This window comes from Epinephelus moara, chromosome 1 (genome assembly GCF_006386435.1).
Source record: "Epinephelus moara isolate mb chromosome 1, YSFRI_EMoa_1.0, whole genome shotgun sequence".
NCBI lineage: Eukaryota > Metazoa > Chordata > Actinopteri > Perciformes > Serranidae > Epinephelus > Epinephelus moara.
Window position 1 is genome coordinate 40,227,209 of NC_065506.1, and position 21,455 is coordinate 40,248,663.

Here is a 21,455-nt window from a genome sequence, read left to right on the forward strand (position 1 = left end):
ACCACCAGCGAAAGTGCAGACGGCGAGGCTAATGCACTTAGCCATGCTACAGCTGCTGCATATTTAGCTACAAGCAAGTGCAGGCAAGAGAAAACCCCCAAAATATTCAGGGAATTATTTCAAGTGCAACTCAGTCTTATACAATATACATAGTAGAGGGTCTCTGCTCTGTGTGTCTTTGAGCTAAGGGGTCCTTGGCCTGAAAACGTTGAAGACCCCTGCACTAGACCTTTAACTATCAGATTTAGGATATGAAAGCAATATTATAGAACAGCATTTTAGTTTTATGATACTTTTATAAATTTTAAATTTGGCAAATATATCCATTAGAAATCAATAGAGTTGACTCAAAGCTCCTTTTTTTGCAGTGAGCAAACAGATTTCCTGCTTTAATCAATCTTACACGTTTCTGTGCATTAATATAATATTATAATATGAAGAGTGAGGACTTCCCTTAGGACAGTGGTAAGAAAATGTTTTTGTTGAAAAATTCAAAGCGAGCACGTTGAAGGATATATTTAGTAACTCTTAGCTGGCAGCGTGTAACAGTCTGTTTAGGCGGACTGCACCTTTAATGTGATCAGCCGTCTCAGTGTCAATCCCATCATCACGAGCCTGATCCCGCACATACACTCACTTATTTCTCGCTGTAGTCTGAGTCGTGACACGTATTTTGCACAAACACACTGGATGCACAGCTGTGTGTGTCGGTGCTGCTCCGCTGACTTTTTACACTCACCTTGTGAAATAAAAAGAGACAGTCGCTCTTGAATCTTCTTCCTCTGTCTCTCTCTCTGACTCACAGAGACTCAAAGGAGCTGTAGATGGATTAGAAGGGTGTCACTGTATCTGTGGACCCAGGGGGCGGCCCTGACCACTGGAGGGGGTGCCTTGTTACACTTGGCCCTTTGAGTCAGGGGGAGCCGGGACAATGCTGCTGTTAACACTCCTGACGGGGACCTTTGGGTTCTCTGAAAGTTTAATGTGACTCTGCGAGCGACCTGCGCTCACTGAGGTCAGAGATGAGCTCGGCCCGGCGTCGGTCCAAGGTTGCCCTGTGTTGGTGCATTGGAAACTAAACGCCAGTGGGGGGGGCATCGGTGTCCTGGGCTTGTTTTGTCCCCTGTGGCATGGATAATGAGGCATCTCTCTCCACCTGCCGCATGGAGAGATGAGGCTCACTGTCTCACTTAAAAAGAGCACAGGTTACCTATCTGATTTGTCCACGGCAGGCCCGGGACATGATCTGAAGCACAGGAGCCTTCAGCCTAAATGTTTTATACCTCAGGTTTTCTTATTGCTGTCTGTGCTGCACCACACGAAGCTCCTTATCACAGACACTTTGTCTTCGTAGGTGCATCTTGAAAATTAGCATCCGAGTGGGACTTCTTGTATTGACAGCATGGACATAAAGAAACATTACTGACTTACATTCATTTGTCATACAGCACACCGACATTGTGCTGATTCTTGCTTCAGGAATAATACAAACCTGACGTGCATGTGACAGCAGCTCAGCATGGCCACCAACCCCCCGTCGTCCTCTCCAGTGGACCTCGTGGAGCTCTTGGAGTTGGCCACAGCAACGAAAGGTGATCTTAGGGGGGTTTTGTCTTGGTGTAATCAGACAGCGACATCATCAATCATGAGAGGGTGAATTACAGCGGGTTACAATGGGAGATAAGATAATGAGTGGGGCCTCAGCGACCTGGTGAGGGACAGCTCGAGTTCCCGTCCTGATTACATGGCAGCGGCCTGATGAGCTGCAAACCTCTCTGACGATGCTGGCTGCACAAATCCAAGATGGAGGAACATACTTTTTTGTCCAACTTCATCATAACGAAAGGACAGAATGCACGTGAAATAAGCTTTACTGTATCTCATGGTTACTTGCATGGTATGGAAATCAGCTGCTGGATACAATTGTTTGTAACAGGTAAGAAGTTCAGAACCAGGAGATGGAGCATAAATGAATAGAGATTCGCAAAGATATATGCACATACCGAACAGGAGTGGAGGGAAATGGATACAGCATAGTAACACCATATTTTGAGTGGCGTTATTGTATCGATACACCGACGCCAAGTATTGATCATACATAATTAATTTTGCAAATATACATTTTAATACAGCTTTTGGTACTAGAATAATATAATCGATTCCTTTTTCATCCACTAAATGGTGGTGAGGTTGTTTTTTTCCTGGTGAGGTCAGCAGAGGTCTCAGTCAGCGGCATTAGGACGGAAGTTCATCAAAACAAAGATGGAGGCACCTGAGAAAGTAATCAGACACACGCCGTCTGCGTTTAAATCAAACGTCTGGATTTTTTAACACGGAAGGAAAGGAGAACTTGGATATGACACATGCGATTTGCAAGCAGTGTCATGTGAATATAAAATAGTCTGGGAATACTTTGACCATGAGGGCTCACCTCACACTCAACCATCCAGAGACAGCATTAGCTGCTAAGCTAACGCTAGACCCGCTCTGTTAAAGAATCAACCAACACTGGACACACTTTTCTTGACAAAACTACCATCCAACTCTGACAGTCCATCACCAACTTCATGTGCAAAGATCTGCGTCCATACAGCGTTGTTGAAAACGAAGGCTTTCGTTACATGCTAAAAACACTTTGTCGGTATGTGACTCCATCCCAACAGTTTTTCACTGACACAGCCATACACAAGCTCTACAGTGAAGTGAAGCATAAAGTTGAGGAATCTTTGAGTACAACAGATAGGGTAGCATTAACTTGTGGCGCCGGGACTTCAAGGTCAGTGGATTCATATGTGAAATGGCACGTTATCTCATAGAGAGCTGGCGACTGCTGTCTCATGTTCTCCACACTAGAGCAGTGGTTCCCAACTGGTTCAGCCACAGGGTCCAGATTTCTTCTTAGTCATTAGTTCGAGGTCCACATAGTTTAATGTATTCAGCGTCATACTTGTGTTTGGCCACATCGTTGACCTAGTTTGCTGTCTCTGTCAAGTAGCTGTCCATTAGTCTATTACTCTACAGCAGGAAACAGCACTTCAAAGTAAAAGCTATGTGCCAGAAATTCTCTGTACTTCAAAATAAAGTGTGTTTTTTCCAAACTTAACATTTCGCAAGTCACTTGTGGTCCATTCAGAGTGGACCCACGACTCACTTTTGGAACCACTGCTCCAGAGGCTTCCATCTTGACCAGCTGGCAACCAGGACGCCTCGACAAGGAGAACATTTGGTGGTGGTAAAGGTATCATGAGAAATTCTTCCCCATTTAGGTCATTTGATCACTGAGATTTTGGACAGACCAACTAACTAACCATCATAAATACCAATATATTTTAACATGTATTGACACTAAATGTGTACTGATTGAATCATCTCTTACTCTGGTATCAATATATGCATCATGAGCTCGCAGGTGAGTATCACGTGCGGAGAAACGACAGGCTGTGTGATGAATCACCAGACATCTTAATACACAAGCTGCCCTCTCCTCTGTATCTGCGTTGCCATGAAGCGTGCTCGGTCGTGTGTCAGCAGCTCTGAGCCCCATGACGCCCGGCCGAGTCCACACTCTCACTCCCTGACATGTGCCACCACTCACTAATCCTCCACTGACGCTCCTCTGCAGCATCACACTCGACAACAAAACAATAAATGACCACTGCGCTGACCTCAGAGGGCAACCGGCTCTCGCTGCTTCAGACAGGATCTAAATATTCTCCCTGTGTGGAAGGCCATATTGGTTCTCTAAACAAGTTAATACAGAGGAGCGGCTGCATGTTAGCTGATTATCTTACACAGTATACCAGGGGACACAGGGGAGGTTTCTTTTCAATATATAAATGCTGCTCCACAGAAATTAATTGTTTTCTTGAGGATTAAAACAGTTGGAGATTTGAATATCTGAAGATAATATGAAAAGAGAGGATGTGGATATCATTTTAATTATGGCTGAGCCGATTAGATAACAATATGATGCATTAGTAAAAGGCGGGAAAAAGTGTGCCAGGCGAGGCATCTGTTTGAATTAGCGACTGTAAGCTCTGCATGTTATTTGCATGACTCATATGGAGCAGCATCTGTGTTCTTTAAAGATAAATCTGACCATTATTGGTCCTGTTGGTCAGCTTAGGGGCTACTGTGTGTGACAAAACCAAGGTTTCATGTGGGCCAGTCTGAGTTCTGTCTGGGATCTGCAGCCTCTGAAAAGTTACAGTATCAGTATAACCTCATTTAAAGGAACTCTCAAACAAGAATTTATAGATGGGAGAAATACTTTCTTTCTTTCCACTTGTTTGGGCTGAAAGCAGAACACAGACCTCACTGCTCACAGCAACAAAACCACCAACTATCCCACCAAAATTATTTGGAAGATGCTAAAATTTGATAAAATTCTTTGGCTCATAGTCATAAGTAAACATAAGGGCTACATCTTAAATACACTGCACACCTACACAGCTGTTTTCACTCGTCAGTAAACTCCACGAACCAATGGGACTAGAAAAGGTGCATGTTTTCCAGCCTTGACAGGTTAAACAACTCCAGTCAAACACAATCAGTCCCTCTAATCTGTCCGTACCAAAGGTGTGTTGGGAGGAGTTGTTGGCATTGTACATTTCTTCAGCTTTATGTTTCAATAAGGTGTTAGCATGTGGTTAGGTTTAGGCACAAAAACCATTTGGTTGTGGTTGGAAAGCGTTTTGGCTTATAATGCCCAGTTTTGGGGGCAAAATCCCCACTGCACACACAGTGATGTCTTTTTAAAAAACCAGCTGCTTTTCATGCCTGGAAGCCACTGGAAACACACCAATGATTTTCTACCATACACCCCAGCTTGTTGGACTAAAAAGCTGCCAAAACACAACAACGACTCGTTAAACCACAACAGGATTTGTTGCTTGTTGGTCTCAAACAGTTGTCTGCAGCTTGGCAGGCGTCTTGCTTTTGTGTCAGGTCATCCACAATCACTGCCACTTCCAGATGACAAAGTCACATACTACATCACTTAAGATACTGCTTGCCCAGAGTTAGATGAGGAAATTGATATGACTGTAATAATCTTCTCCCAACTCCTGAAGATACTCCTACACAGACAGGAGGCAGTGCAGCTGTGGAAGAAGTTTTCAGATCTTTTATTTAAGTAAAAGTAGTGATACTACAGTGTAGAAGTAAACTGTTACAAGTAAAAGTCATGGGTTGAAATTTTTAAAAGTAAAATAACAAAAATGTTGGCATCTTAACTTAAAATAGGCCTACCAAAAAGTAGTTATTAAGCAGAATGGCCCATTACAGAATAATGTATATTAAATTACTGGATTATATTTACTGATGCATTAATGCCTTCATCACTTTAATGTTGCAGCTGGTAAAGGTGAAGCTCATTCTAAATTTTTTATGCATATATTTTGTAAGACATATGACTTCAGGGTAGCTTGTGAATTTCCCAGCTAGGTCTTATTGATTTAATGATTTAATTCGTTGTTGATTATATTCATATTAATAATCTGAACCTGCAAAGTATCTAAAGCTATTAAATATATGCAGTGGAGTAAAAAGTACAATATTTCCCTCTGTAATGTAATGGAGTAGAAGTATGAAGTAACAGAAAATGGAAATACTGAAGTAAAGCACAAGTATCTCAGATAACATGGATATTATCTAAAAATATATAACATGGAGACCAGTGAACAAACTCATACTCACAACAGTCTCAAAATTAGCCTGTATTAAAAGTACTGTTTTAAATACCTGTGATATTTACTCAGGCAATTGATTTCCTCGCTCTGATTATTATCTGGATGGCAGATGGTGGGATGGTGGTAATCCCAGCTGCCCACTGGCCTGACCCTTTGCACTCCACCCACCGCCTCCCAAACCAACACGCGACACCCCCTCACCCACCCCACCCGAAACCTTAACGAACCCGCTGAGCCGTACGGCCAAAGAGCTGCTTTAAACTGGTGAGTAATGGCTGTGTCAGCAGTCAGTAGATGAGCCAGAGGGTGAGGGGGTGGACGGGTGAGGGGGTGAGGGGATGACTGGGGTATTAGAGCCCCATTAAAGCTAAGACTCCATTGTTAAACTAAAAAAGTATTATATAAACTGTTACTATACATCCCCAAGATTCACAAATAAAGGCTTACCAATGTATATATTGGTCTTTTTTTATGATATAACCAAAACTGTGAAGAAAAACAAACATTTTTTTATTGAAAAATAGTATTATTATTTGTTTCGATGTATGTAAGAAGGAGTTGGAACCTTTAATGGTGTAAAATATAAACTTAGAACAAAATCTATTTATGTGTATGATTTTCCAATAAAAATTAAGCAAAAATAAATAAATAGAATAAAATAAAATAAAATTAGATAAAATAAAATAAAATAAAATAAAATAAGATAAAATAAAACAAACTTCTTTTACTGGTGTTTTTCTCTATTGTAAAACAGTCTCTTAAATTGTTTGATCATTTTAAAAAACACAAACAAACAACCAAAAAACGACAAAAATGTATTATATATTATTTATTATTTTTAAACAAAACTAAATGCTGATACTGTAAGAGCCAATTACTCTTGTCTCCAGACAACAGACAACAAAAATCAATTGCATCATTTCTCAAATTTCCAAAAAATATCCCTGATAGTCCACAAGAACATGAAACACGGCTTCTGATAGTCTGACATTTTAGGATAATTTAGATTTTGCACAAAGTTATGAAATATCCAATAAAAAGTAGAGCGCTCATTAAAGTACAGTTCATCCGTCCATCTGTTAAAACAAAGCAGGGACACTGTATTGTTGCTCACAGAAATGTAACAATGGTCGTTTCAGTTACCTCATTTGCTTTAATCTTCTTGCTTCCTCTGCGTTTCCACACGGGCCCTAATCTAATCTAAAGTCATCTGAACTAATCCACCGCAGTAGCAGCAGCAGTGGTCGAGGTAAATTAGGTCTTTGACTGATAGCCATCTGCCAGACGTGTGTCTAATTAGTTTGTTTTACTCAACTAATGCAAAAAAGGTGTTTAAAGACACCATTTTTATTGACTTTATGCTGCCCTCCAAGAATTGTGAAACCAGGAAAAATCACTATTAAGTTCATTAAACAAATTATATGTAGTTCACAACTATATGTTTTACAGTAAGAACAGTTACAGTAGTTTTGTGCCTAACAAAATTTAAAAAACTGATAAAAATGATTCTTTTATGAGAGGTGAATTGGGCAGATAATGAAGTAACACTTTCCAATTTTTTTTATTTTCTTAATTTTATTTCCTTAATGGATTAAATAAAACATTTTTAAAAAGTCTATGTCACATTACCTGGTTACAGTACCTGGTAAATAACAGAATACCTGGAATATTTAATCCTACTCTTTGACTACAGTTGACATTCAGAAGGATTATTCAAATCCTCTTAAGCTGATTCACCGCTGAACTGAACTGTGGACTTAAACATCCACGTTGTCATAATCATAAATTGGACCTCATGATAAACCCTCTGGTAAACAACCTCAATTAGCCGAAAACTCAGTTAAATAATATATAAATATAGATATTAAAATGCAACAGTATATTAAACAACAGTATAATGTTATATGTTTATCTGGAAGCCACAGATCTGAAGTTGCACAAATGAGAGTTTGTATTCTTCTTCTGGTTGTTGAGGTTGGAGTCAGTTTTCAATGAAGTGGCTTTTAAAAAAAGATTTAAATTTCAGATTATTTAATTAATGTTCAGTTTGATTTCTCCAGAATCCAAAACAGTACATTTATGAGTGCTGATGTAAACATGAAGGCATGGAAACTAATTGAGATAATTTTGCGACTTATTTCTTGGTAGTTTTATAGAGCAACAAAGTGCATGTAAGGAGGAGGTTGGGTGGATGAATGGGTCAACAAAACATCAGACTTTTAACATGGGAAACCTGTACGCTGTATACTATTGAGAGAACTGGACCCAAAGCATGACTCAGCCGTTCAGTTTAAAGTGGGTTTATTTTCATCAAAGCAAGAAGGGGTGTTTTGGGTTGATCCAGGGCAGTCGGGAGAAACAGGGCAGGCAGGCTGAGCAGGGCTGGAGTGGCAGGCAAACAGGTGATAGGCGAGTGAAGATCTGAGACACAGAGAAACAAAGTTTAGACAACAAGCGGGCTGTAGTTAGTACTGCAAGGAGGACCGAACAATCCGGTGGAGACTGGACTGCAGAGCCGGGGTATTTGTACTGCTGGAGTTGTTTAATGGATGGCATTCAGGTGAGCAGGCAGATTGGTGGCAGGACTGATGAGAGCCATGCCAACACACACAGACGCAGACAACGACAAACAAGGACCCACAAACAGCTGACACATGAGGAATGAAGGAAAGGGACTAGTGTTTATTATTGTAACCATGACCAAGAGCGTAGGTTTCATTTCAACACTAGGGTGGATACATATCAGACAGGGGATTTAGAGATCCTCCACCACAACATTTCAAGCATCAAAGACTTAATTTCCTGCATTCTGGTGAATTTTCATGCACAAATTTGTTTCTTTGCTGCATCATTTTATGGTGTAAATATCTTTAATTTTGTCAAAATAAAAGTCAAGTCAAGTCAAAATTTATTATAGCCCAAAATCACAAAAAATGCCTCAATGGGCTGTACATAAAAACACATAAGCAAATTACAAATAACACAACAAATAAAATATATAAAAACAAGTGAAATGACTATGTTGAACAAAATAAACAAACAAAACAAAATTAAAACAAAGCAAAAAAACAAAACAAAATTAACATTGGCATTTGTATATATAAAAAACTAAACATAAGTCCTCTTCTACTTTCATGTTTTTCTTGGGGAAGACAAATGCACATGCTCTAAATATTGTAAGGGGACATGTCCACTGTGTCCCTCCTGAAATCTACCCCTATGTCCAGCTGGCATCAGATGTCAATACAACATCAGAAAGATTTTGGACTCTTACATCAGACAGAAGTAAAATTTTGGTTGGAATGAAAATCAGGTTGACAATATATTAAATGCCTAATGACGTTGGGGTTTCACGTTCACATTGACATTATGATGTTTTGCAGACGTTGTCTTTTGTTCTCTAAATCTTACAACTAAATGTCATTATATACATCAAGATGATACTGGTATGAGACCACTGGAAGATGTTGGATTTTAGTTACTTAATCATTTAAAACCAACAAAATATCAAGGTCATCTGTCGTCAGTATTCTGTGTCAAACTGATGTTGGCATTAGGCATTGTTCTGACATTAAATTTCTACCCTAAATTCAACCAAATATCAATGTCTAACAGCTGGTGGCCAGCTCGGTGACAACAAAGGTCCCCTAACTTAAAAAAGTATCAAAATATGATCTTTCCCTGAACTTAAAGTGTAACCTCAGCATTGTCGCATCATAAAACCTATTTCTCACAGCAATTTGCAGCAGTTTTAGAGGAACTGCAAAATTATGTCGTCCTGCCAAGAGAAGTGTCAGATCAGAAAACACTTATTGTTATTTCTTTAACCACAATTCAAGGGGAAACGGTTCATTTTTATAGAAGTTCTTTGGATGTGCCCACTTAAGCTTAACGTTAGATATCTGTGTAAATCGCACATACATTTTTAAACTTTTGTCAGTACAGACAGGCTAAATATCATTAGCTCGCAAGTTTAATTTGGAGGACTTGTCCGATCTGTTTCCTCCATAATTAAGGAATTACTGGAATTAACAAATGTGGTGGTTAGCACTGTCGCCTCACAGTAAGAGGGTTGTTGGTTCTGTGCAGAGTTTGCATGTTCTCCCCGTGTCAGCGTGGGTTTTCTCCAGATACTCCAGCTTTCTCCCACAGTCCAAAGACATGCAGGTTAATTGGTGACTCTAAATTGTCCATAGGTGTGAATGTGAGTGTGAATGGTTGTCTGTCTCTATGTGTCAGCCCTGTGATAGTCTGGTGACCTGTCCAGGGTGTACCCTGCCTCTCGCCCAGTGTCAGCTGGGATAGGCTCCAGCCCCCCCATGACCCTCATGAGGATAAGCGGTTACAGAAATGGATGGAATTAACAGCCAAAAATTACACAGGAATTTTCTTTGACTACCACTGTACTGTGTATGAAAAAACAAACAAACAAAAAACAGGAAATCTGTTATATTTGATTTTGCACAATGTTGAAAAATGTTCTTGTATATGATTTTACCTCATTAAATATTTTCGTCCCCTGTATACCATCCTAATGAGGATTTCAAAGACATAGATTTTACCTTCAGTATTTGCACAGCGGAGGAGATTTTTTTCTCTTCTCTTTTCTCTGTTCATGTGTCAGATACTGTACGTTTGATGCTCACAGAAGAGGACACAAGGCTGTCGCTTCAGGCAGCAGGAAGGATTTTTTTGTCTATTGTACGCCTTGAACGCAAACGGTGTTAATTAAAACCAAACAAAAAACCAAAACAATGCCAGCAGCAGCAGCAGCGGCAGCAGCAGTTGGCTGCTAAGTGTCTGTGGATCTCCTAAACAAACTGCAGGGCCCTGAGCTGCATCAAGAGGCTCAGCCGAGGTTCAATCTGACATTTATCTCTCCCGGCCATTCTGCTGATGGCAGCACGATGTCGCTTTAGGAAGCAGCTGTTTACTGTCAGAGATCTAGGTCAGGACAGAGAGAGCCGGACACACGGCCGGCCACGCTCCTGCCAACAGTTTACACACAGTCTGCACGGCCTCCAGTACATCTGGAAGGGCCCCTGAATGATCCAGGGGGCCTGGGATTGTAGATTTTTATTTTAGATATTTAGGATTCAGTACTGTATTGCTATTTCAACATGGTTGAAATTAGCATAGGACAAGAAACCTCAGAACAGAACTGGAGTCAAAAACCAGATGGTAGAAACAAAAATGACCAAAGTCAAACAGTAAAAAGTTTATGCATAAACTTAAAATAAATAAACTGATAACTAAGATCAGCATAATCAAGGATGTCCCTTTCATAGCTGTTCTGGAGCTTTTGGTTACATCACATGATCTTCATCAGCAGATCTGCTGTTTGTCAAAACAAGAACTTTAACCATCAACATCACTGTTGTTTGTCCAATACTTTGGTTTATGACCAAATACTGTAGAATGTATAAAATAATGGGCCTAGCACCACAAATTGGCTTGCGTGTGTTGAAGCTTTGTGTGGAGCTGAGGAGGAGCGATGGGTAGAGCTGAAGCTCCCCTGTCACTCAAAGCAGCCACACCCTTAATTATATGTAACTTTAAGCCTTAATAAAATGTAAATGGGTCATTTAGACTGTATAAAAAAAAATCACCCCCCGTACAGTTGTCATGAAGGGTCAGATTAGCTTTAGACATCAAAACTGTCATTTGAGAAAATGCAGTTTTTGGCACTTCTGTGTTGGCTTCATTTTTTAGCACTGGAACTTGCAGCTTGGTTAGCATGCTAATGTTAGCAATTACTGTAAAGCACTTCTGTGCCCCAACCTGGTCTTACTCCAAAGCTGTGGAAATCTGATGCTTGGGCAGTGTCTTGCAGCGTCAGACACTGACGTAAAAAGCCGTGCTTTAATGTCAGTATGCTATGCAGCCAGTCATTATAGTTTAACAGCGACCAGCATCGGGGGGGAAACATGACAGGACAAGAACTAAAGTTAAAGCGGTGAAAGTCTCACTAGGGTGGGTGGGAGAGGTGGTGAATGGGTCCAATAAACCCCAACTTTCACCTGGGAGAGCGGCGCTCGTGTCATGTAAGATCATAAAGCCAAACCCTGTTCTCAAACCTAACCACGTGTCTTTGTTGCCTCACCATGTGCGTTAGCTGTTGAAGGAAAAAAACGTCATTTAATTGTACCAATGTCGTACCCTGGAAATCCAGAGTTCTCACGAGAGTACAACTTGAATTTGCTCAGCGAGTCACTCTGGCAATCAGTAATGATGCTCATTACCCATGCCCTTGGAGCTGAGCTGCACCAATCACATCGGTGTATCTGATATAAGCGGGCCAGAGGCGAGCTAAACAGATGACGACAGTGCTGCGACGACAAAGTCCGGAATCAGTCAGTAAACATTGCAAAATGGCTACGGATGAACACCAGTTGTTTGAAACGGCTTTGGCTGCTACAGTGAACGAGTTAGACTTGGCTTTTTCTCTAAAAGAGGAACAGAAGACGGCGCTCGAGTCTTTCCTTTGCAAGAAGGACGTTTTTGCTGTTTTGCCGACCGGATACGGCAAGAGTCTAATCTACCAGTTAGCTCCACTGGTAGCTAAGCGTATACGTCACCCCGTTACAAATGCATGCTTGGTGCTGCCCCTCGAGCTGGGCCATTTTCATTACTCATGGCCAGACCCTAAATCTTTCTAGACTTGGGTCTGGATTTCCAAGCTACCAATGTCGTGTGTTTATTCTGAAAGAGACTGTATGTAAACAGTAAATTTCCTGTGAAAACAGAAGTGTATTTTGAAAGAAGACAATGCATGTAACAGGCAGAACTTGACACAGTGTCCTAAAACGTCAACAAGGATGCACTTTATGGTTTGTGACTGAAATATGAAAGCAACATTCAGGCTGCCACATGAAAACAGCTGGAGTTATAGCTGTTTGGTGGAGGGTGGGTTGAAGACAGTTTCAGAGTTAGCGGGGTCTGCACTGAAAATAGCTCACACTAATGTAACGTGCCAGCAGGCCTAAAGAGAAAATAGAAAAAATAACAGAAATAGGGACCCTGTTCAGCAGATTTAACATCATATGAGAGGAAAGGTCAGGGGGTCACAGGGAGTGAATTCAGCAGGGTCCTTGAGTGCAAACAGTAGGTTTTTGGAAATCTGGCCACTAGTTTTCAAAATAATAAAGAAAACGACATCAACAAGTAATAAAAAAAATGTATGTTTAGTTTATTTATCAAAACAGAAAAGTTAATAACACACCTCAGTACAGGAAACATCGACTATCCTTAAAAAACCTTTCTATGTTGACGGAGTGCCGTGAGTTCATCTGCACAGAGATGTGTGATGTGGAAGATGAAGCTCTGCTTCCAGAGCTTTCCACCTGACACACCTGACACACAGGTAAGAGGCTCAGTGGCCACAATCAGATCCCAAAGGCAGCTTTATCAAACTGTTATATAACACACACACACACACACACACACACACACACACACACACACACACACTGATGCAGGGCTGATGGGAAGACGCAGCCACACTGCTGTCGTCAGCACTGGCCAGATCAGATTTAACAGTCCCCCCCTCCATCTCCATCTCCATCCTCCTCCTTGAGTTTCCTTCATGGTAACAGTCTCCCGCTGTGTGTGTGTTTATGTGTGTGTGTGTGTGTGTGTGTGTGTGTGTGTGTGTGTGTGTGTGTGTGTGTTCTTTTATCCTCTTCCATAAGTGTGGCCTGCTCAGGCTGCAGAGGTTACTGAGTGTGAGGGCGGTGATGTAATCAGCTGTGTTGTGAGGTGTGAGCCACAGATGTGATAAAAAAAACAAACATGACCAACATGTTTAAGTAAAATCACTTTTTTAGTTGCTGTTTGGTCATCTGATTATAGAAACAAAGATTTATTATTACACCCAAAAAATATATATCAGAGTTATTGTTCAGTTAAACAAGTGCTACAATACTTATCAATACTTCTTGTTTCTGTAATGAAAGCCATGTATCTCCAGTGTTCATGATTTTGGTTTTTCAGATCAACTTGCAGATACATTTTTCTTTACAAGCTGAAAAAGTTTCCTACATAAGAAGCTACATGCAAACAGTGATGTTATAGTATTAACCATAAGGAAGAAGAGAAAATGATGATCAATCATTAAATATGCAGTTTTTATAACAGAACAGACAAAACAATAGTTAATGAAACAATTTGATTAAGAATATGAAAATTGTTTCCAATTTCAGTCTAAAAAATTCTCTATTGTTTTTCCACCAAATGCCTGAAAATTTGAGTTTTTACACACAAATCCCAAAGTGATAATTCCATGACTAAAATAAAAATAAAAAGCAAATATTAGTGTTTTTGAAGCTGAAATCAGGAAATATTTTACTTTAACTAACAGTTAATTAATTTATGAAGATTGAAGTCAGTCAGTCAATTAGCACAACACGCAAACATGTTTGTTAGTCTGATATATTTAAAAAACTTAAATTTTTTTAAAAGACTTAACTTCAAAATTAAGAGATATTTAGGGGACCAAATTTGAGATTCAAAGAACATTGTATTAGATTTTGGTGTGACTGGCATCTATAATCAGTAGTTTTATAATATGCTGTATACTCTACAATGTAGTGAAGGAAGGACGTACTAATACCAAACTGTAAAAATATTAAAAATTAGGTACATGTAGGCCTAACTGATGAATTAAAAATACTCAATGCAGGAAAATGTCCCCTGTGACTGTTTAAATATTCTATATGATATCATTAGATTATTATTACTCATGCAGTAAAGGAACAGTGTAGATGAATTTAGTGGCATCTAGCAGTGAGGACTGCAGATCGCAACCAGCTGAAACTTCTCCCATGCGCAAAGAAACTCCCAATTAGGATTCCTTGTTCAGGAGGCTTTTAACCAGGAGCTGAATTATTCACAGGAGGTCTCTTCCTCTCTAAAACAACTGGACCAGGTGATTGAAAACAGTAAAAAACACTAAATAAAGCAGTGGTGTGTTACAAATCAGTGTCTCTTCGATGGTATTCAGCATGATGCAAACTAGCCCAGTACCTGCTAATATGTGGTCACCTTTTTTCTCTGATTATATAAGACGTTCAGGAGGTTTTACCAGGAGCTGAATTATCCTCAGAGGTCTCCTCCTTTATTAAACAAATGGACTTGGTAAGTAAACTAATAAAATCACTGAATAGAGCAGTTTAATGTTTCCCAACACTGTTTGGCTTGCAGAGGAGTAGCTCACTACAATCAACATGAAGACACAAATGGCCCCGTCTAAAGTCAGTGTTTGGTTCGTCCCTTCTAGGCTACATGATGGTGCAAAATGACAGCCTTGATAGACAAAGACCTGTTCCTATGTCCTGATTTTGACCTATTAACTAATGATTATTTTTCTGTCACAACTACCAACACCTTCACTATGTTTGTTTTATCCAACCAACAGTCCAAATCAATTACTTTCAAGGAAAAGCAACAAATATACAGAAGCTGGAACCACAACATATTTTCAAATGAAAAAGGACTTGATCAAATTATTATAATTTTTTTCTTGTTTTTTTATGCAAAAGACTCTTGTCACCAAAGCTGTCACATAAATCTAGTGAAGTAAAAAGTAAAATATTAAATTGTAGTAATTGGCATGAGGTTAAAATGCTCAAGTCCAGTACAAGTACCTTAAACTTAGTACTTGAGTGAATGTACGTAGTTGCATTCCACCTGAACACATCTGAAAAATGTAAAAATGTAAATGAAAAAAATCCGGAGTCAGAAAATCAAACCTTAAACAAACATAACAAACAAAGAGAAGCTGCAGCTTTATAAGACGTAGGAGGTGGATGAGATGGAGGTTCGTGTCATCATAGACTTGTATGAGGCCCAGCAGAGACTCATTAACATTATTACATAACACAGCTCCTCTAATCATTCTTTGAATCCTAATATAAGGCTGCTCCCATGCTAATCTATTTGTCTTGGCATAATCTATGGCCTGCTCATGTAAGCAAGTCTTCACCTAAAACTTGATGGTGTCACAGTGTACTGCGGCTTATTATTGTTATGTAAACCGTCATAATGCCGCGATTGGCCCGGCCAGCCGGCTGCAGCCGGTCATCTCAGCGGCAGAGTCATCTTCTAAACATAGAGAGCAGATCTGATCTGCAGCTCAGCGCCAACACACACCCCTGCAGCAGGTGTCACGTTTATACAACACAGGTCGCATTAATGCAGTAAACAAATGCTTGTTTGTCTGTTGTCTTGACAGATATAGTGCTCAGAGTATGCCTTTCACTTTTTATGTCTTTTATTCTTCTCCCTTGGAGGACATATCTGCTTCCTAATAACCTACAAATGTAACATGTCTGTGATTTGCAGAAACGTACAATGCCAACATTTTTCTTGGTCTGTAAGGTCGCTGAGCCAGCTGAAGACTGATCAACACTAGAGGATGCAAACTACTCACCTGTGAAGATTTAAAAGCTGCAGAATGACAGATACTCCCAAATGTTTAGATTCCCCATCTTCTTTTAATCATTATTATTATTTTTATAATTTCGACTGTGGTTAATATTTGAGTTTGCAAACCTTAACCCTGACCCCTTTTTGCATATCTCACATTATTTGAGTGGATAATACATGCGATTTCAATAAATAATAAAGCAATAATGCCATCACTCATGAGGTCCTTTTGCTCATAAGATATTTAAAGGCACCACCAGCACATTATAAGTAAATTAAAGCTGCATAATACATGAAGAAGAGATGAGTCGGACACCGGTCGATTAAGTGGTTCTGGTCTAAATGTTGTTTAACTCTTGACAAGAAGACAATATTGGTCAGAGACAGTCTGGTGGCACTGCAGTCCATTTTTATTCCACAGTGATATATTATCATCATAAGCATAGAGTTAAAACACAACCACAGGTCACTCTGGTACTTTTTTTTTTTTTTTTTTTTTTACATTACAGTAAAATAAATCCTTTGAGGCCCAGACAGACTTTAAAGAACTAGTGGCGACAAAGGCGTCTCGACCAAAAAGTTGCACTTAAACACACTGCAAAAACTACAGTCAACAGCTGATTAGCATTTATGTTCTGCACCCACCTGAGATGAAATAACTCTACATACCAGCAGGTGGTGGTAGTCTGTATGTCAAACATAAAGCAAAACCGGAAGATGGACAGGACTGATTCAGGACGCTAGTTAGCTAGTTAGCACGTTAACAACACAAGCTGATGTTGAAGGAAGAAAGCATACCATATGCTAACAATTAGAACAATTACAAACCATTTCAGCTGAAGAACTCAGTGCCTAAAAAACAATCTTACCTTATTTAGCTACTTTGTTTGTATCTCACATCCTCTTGACTTCAGCCATTTGTTTACTTTCCTCACTTCATTCACTGAGGGACCGCACCATCCCTGACGCTAACTCAGTGCTCATGCTGAATGAGCTGAAAAAAAAGCTGTCAAGGGCCGACTAGGGCCAGTGGTGCAGGACACACCGCAAAAACTATGGCAACAGATGCCCATCGATGGCCCAACATTGACCAACATTTTTGATCACTGGCTTGGTGTGTCAGGGCACTTAGAAGTCCAGTTTGGTTTTCATACGACAAATAAGGTTGAAACTGAATATGGTTAGGAGGACCTTGACAATATACATACACAAATAATATAAAAACAATATAAAAACATTGTTGTCTTGGTGCATTAAAAGATCTATATATACAGTATACTGTACAAACTGATGCATGTTGTTAAATGTTGTGCAAGTTTTAAGCAATGTTTTGCAAAATAAAATGTAAGTTAGAGCATGTTTTCATCAGTTACCTTCATGTAAATATATTCAAGAGGACACAATTACAATGTCAGTGGGGCACAGGTGACTCTAATACATCATAGTATTTCCTCAGTTTCCCAAAAACAGGAAAAAGACAGAACTCTGGAGGTAAAAAAAAAGCAGAAGAATCTCCTCATGTGTGGATATCTACAGTCAAAGAGCTGAGTAGGTATCACAGTGGACACATTATGGAGCCAATTAACAGCAAGCGATTCCACTTGTACAACACCTGTGTGTATGTTTCAGTGCGGGTGTAGCAAATCCATCTCCCCTTATGATATTATAGCATCTTGTTCATGGTGCTTCCTATCTACAATGGCATTTGTGTTTTTGAAATCAATTCATCTGTCTTGTTGTTGTCAGTTGCTATGGTGACAGAAAGGATGGTGAGCTTTAAAAAGGACCCATTCTAGACTCAAACCTGGGACACTGAGATAACATACACTGCCGACCCCTCCACTCTTTTTTTATTCTTTAGTTTGTATATTGTTATAACTTTTAAAATGAAACTTTTCTTTTTTAAATGTGCGTACCTTATGTATTTCCTGACTGTTTATAGAAACATGACTGACTCATATGTACATCAGTAATCAATGTGTAATTGGGTGAATCCAAGAAACACACTGATCTCAGAAGACTAATTAACTGTTAAATCTTACAAAGGTCAACAGTGTGTTGGCCAAGGATGAAGAGAGTAGCCACCATATGGCTAAAGATGCCCACAAGAAGTGTGTCTTTGCTGCTCTTTTAATCTTTTGAGCTAATTGTGTTTCTTCCCCCCGCCTGTCTTCTGGTGCCCAGGCAGACAAAATGTGGTCAAACTCTAATCTACTTAACTGCTTTCCACTTTGTTTTTCCAATTACGGTCGAGCCTTGTTATTGCGGAGCTGGAAGTCGCTGACATCGACATTATATTTTGCCCTCCGTGCAAATTTTCTACTCAGAGTTAAGCAGCTATGAAATGGTTCAAGGCAGTTGTTTTAATTTTTTCTAATACACAGATACAAAATAGTCATTTAAGTTAATCAACAGTGTGTTGTATCAGCTGCACAAATGAACATTTTTTTAAAGATAAAGGATCAGATGACTGTGCAATATGTTGCTCGCAGTCAGGATTTAACCAGGATTAAAAAAATACTGAGGTCATGAGTTCAAATCCCCCTCTGCACAACCCCACCCCTCAAAAGAGACTTTGAATAGTCAATGAGGAAAAGTCATGAGATTTTTTAATATTTAGTTTTTTTTAAATTCAAAAATAATTTTCTTGTCAAATTGTGTTTTACATGAATGCAAATGTTTCATTTTTCTCAGTCGTGGTGGAGACGAAAATATGACTCCAAATGAACATGAACCCTCATCAACTATTATATTCAGCACACAAGCACGACCAAATAAAGTGCCTCGGGACCCACAAATAAACCACTGTAAGAAACAACCAAAATGTTAATTTATCTATTTACAAAACAATTTGAGTTATGTAATGAATGTCATCTAAGGAAATAAATAAACAGATTGTTATTTTAGGATACAGTTAGTTATTTTTAAACATCATCTTACCTTAGTAGGAAGAGCAGTATTGTAGGTTGTAGTGTGTGATACTTTAATCAGGACCCATGGCAAACATGAACTCAATAATCCATCTACTGACACTAGAATGTGGTGGAGGTGGGTGGATGTGGATGCTTTGGACTGGGGGCCATCGGGACCCCAATACATTGGTACAGTAGTACTTCTAAAAAGCACTAATCAGTCCCTGTGGTTCAAACCCAGAGTTTGCTTGTTCTTCCCGTGTCAGCGTGGGTTTTCTCCAGGTACTCCAGCTTCCTCCCACAGTCCAAAGACATGCAGGTTAATTGGTGACTCTAAATTGTCCGTAGGTGTGAATGTGAGTGTGAATGGTTGTCTGTCTCTATGTGTCAGCCCTGTGATAGTCTGCTGACCTGTCCAGGGTGTACCCGCCTCTCGCCCATGTCAGCTGCAGGCTCCAGTCCAGGGTGTACCCGCCTCTCGCCCATGTCAGCTGCAGGCTCCAGCCCCTCCGTGACCGCCAACAGGATAAGCCGTTACAGAAAAAAATTAAAATTGATTCTTTCAGCATGTGTACCTGATGTGGATGCAACAGTTTCTGTCATGGTGATTTGTCTTGTCTGTTGTCAACACATTTCAGTTATTCTTTGTGTGTGTTTATGAAGGAAAATGTTTCTACCACAATGTTGCATTGTCCCCGCTTGCATGCAGAACAACAGGGAACTGCCTTGCTCAGTCTTTAGCTGTAAATTTTATCAATAAATGTGAGATGTTTGTGTCACACATGTCTGCATCTTTACAACCAGAAACAAGGAAGAGAGTTTGGTGGCGTTATGTGGGGGGACTGCTATGATTGGTGAAACTCACAGGAAACTACGATGACTGGTCAAATTTGCGTAAAAGTTGCAGTGATTGGACAAAATTTCAAGGTCGTGTAAAATTCATGGACACTGGTTGAGTTTGCGTTAACTGTTGCATTTGGAGCATTGCAACATTCTGAGGAGGCTGACAAATTAAAACTGAGACAGAAAACAATGACATGAAGTCACTACGGAGCAGGGCCGGCTTAAGGCATAGGCAATATAGGCGGTCGCCTAGGGCGCCACATTGTCTGGTGGGCGCTGGGAAAAAAATGAAATAAAAAATAATAATAATAAAAATTCATCTTATTTTTTTCTGCAGGTAACAAATGAACAAATACAGAAAAAAAAATAGAAAGAGAGAAAGCAAGCAAGCAAGAAAGAAAGAAATACACTTTGCACCCCTGTTCCTCAAAATTTTTCATCTGCCCTGCCCCTGCACCTGTACTGTGCGCACTGAGAGTGGGGTCTGTGTCAAAATCTGGTCAAGATAGGCAGATATTTACGTTTTACCTGCATTTCATAATAATGAAAAGGTCCAAGCCTTCAGGTGCGGGAGGAGGAGGAAAAGAAAGTCCGATATAGAGGTACGTCGTCTGTCTTATGTTATCTTTAAAATGCCGCTCTGTGTGTAACGTCGTTAGATGTTTCATTTGTTGCAGCTAGCTAGCTAAGTAGCAATAAAGCTAATGCTACATAATAATGCTACGATAGCTGTTGGACTCAGAAAATGTTACAGATTGAAGGATATGAGACTGAATGGCAAGCCAATAGCTAGCTATCTGGATAACTGCTCCTTCTTGGGCTGAAATTTCGCTGACAAATACCAGTGATAATGGCTAACACGAACTTATCCACAAAAACAGATTTCTGCACTGGCTTGCACCAGAGATGTGAGCACCACTTGGCATCGTAGCACATTGTAGTAAGCTCAATTGATATTGAAATATATCAATGAATTAGGTCTACACTGGATTACTGGGTTGCAAATTGGCTAATAGCCTATTAGCAATTAGGCTAAATAAAAATGCTGTTTTATTACTATTAGTGAGTTCTGGGACATTTTATGATTTACACCTACCCTAGCAGCACTTTTTGTCTTGAAACCATTGTGGTCCCTGATGTTTGTGTCCCCAGTACTGGTGGGGTAATGTGGTTTGGGGGGGGGGGTACCAAATCTCAATCTCGCATGGGGCACCAAAATGGCTAGGGCTGGCCCTGCTAGGGAGAAACTGATAGACAAAATTACAGAAATTGGAAAGATTGAATAAAGCCCCTGTATGATATGAAGAAAGTTTACCTCTGGTGTCTGTGTGTACCCAGTCTGTAGGATGAGTGCTGTGTGTCTGCTGGATGCAGCTTTCTAAGGCGATGATTTGTCAGATGTTTCAGCTTGTTCCTCTGTGAAAACTAATGAGTGCTCATTTGTCCAATCTAAGATCAGTCATGAACACAGTTATTAGCAGGCACAAACAGTAAACAGAAAAACAAACAAACAACAGTCCAGATGCCAGCGCACAGATGTCAGAAACATGGCAGCTTGTGCCCTCGACAGATTAAGATCATTCAC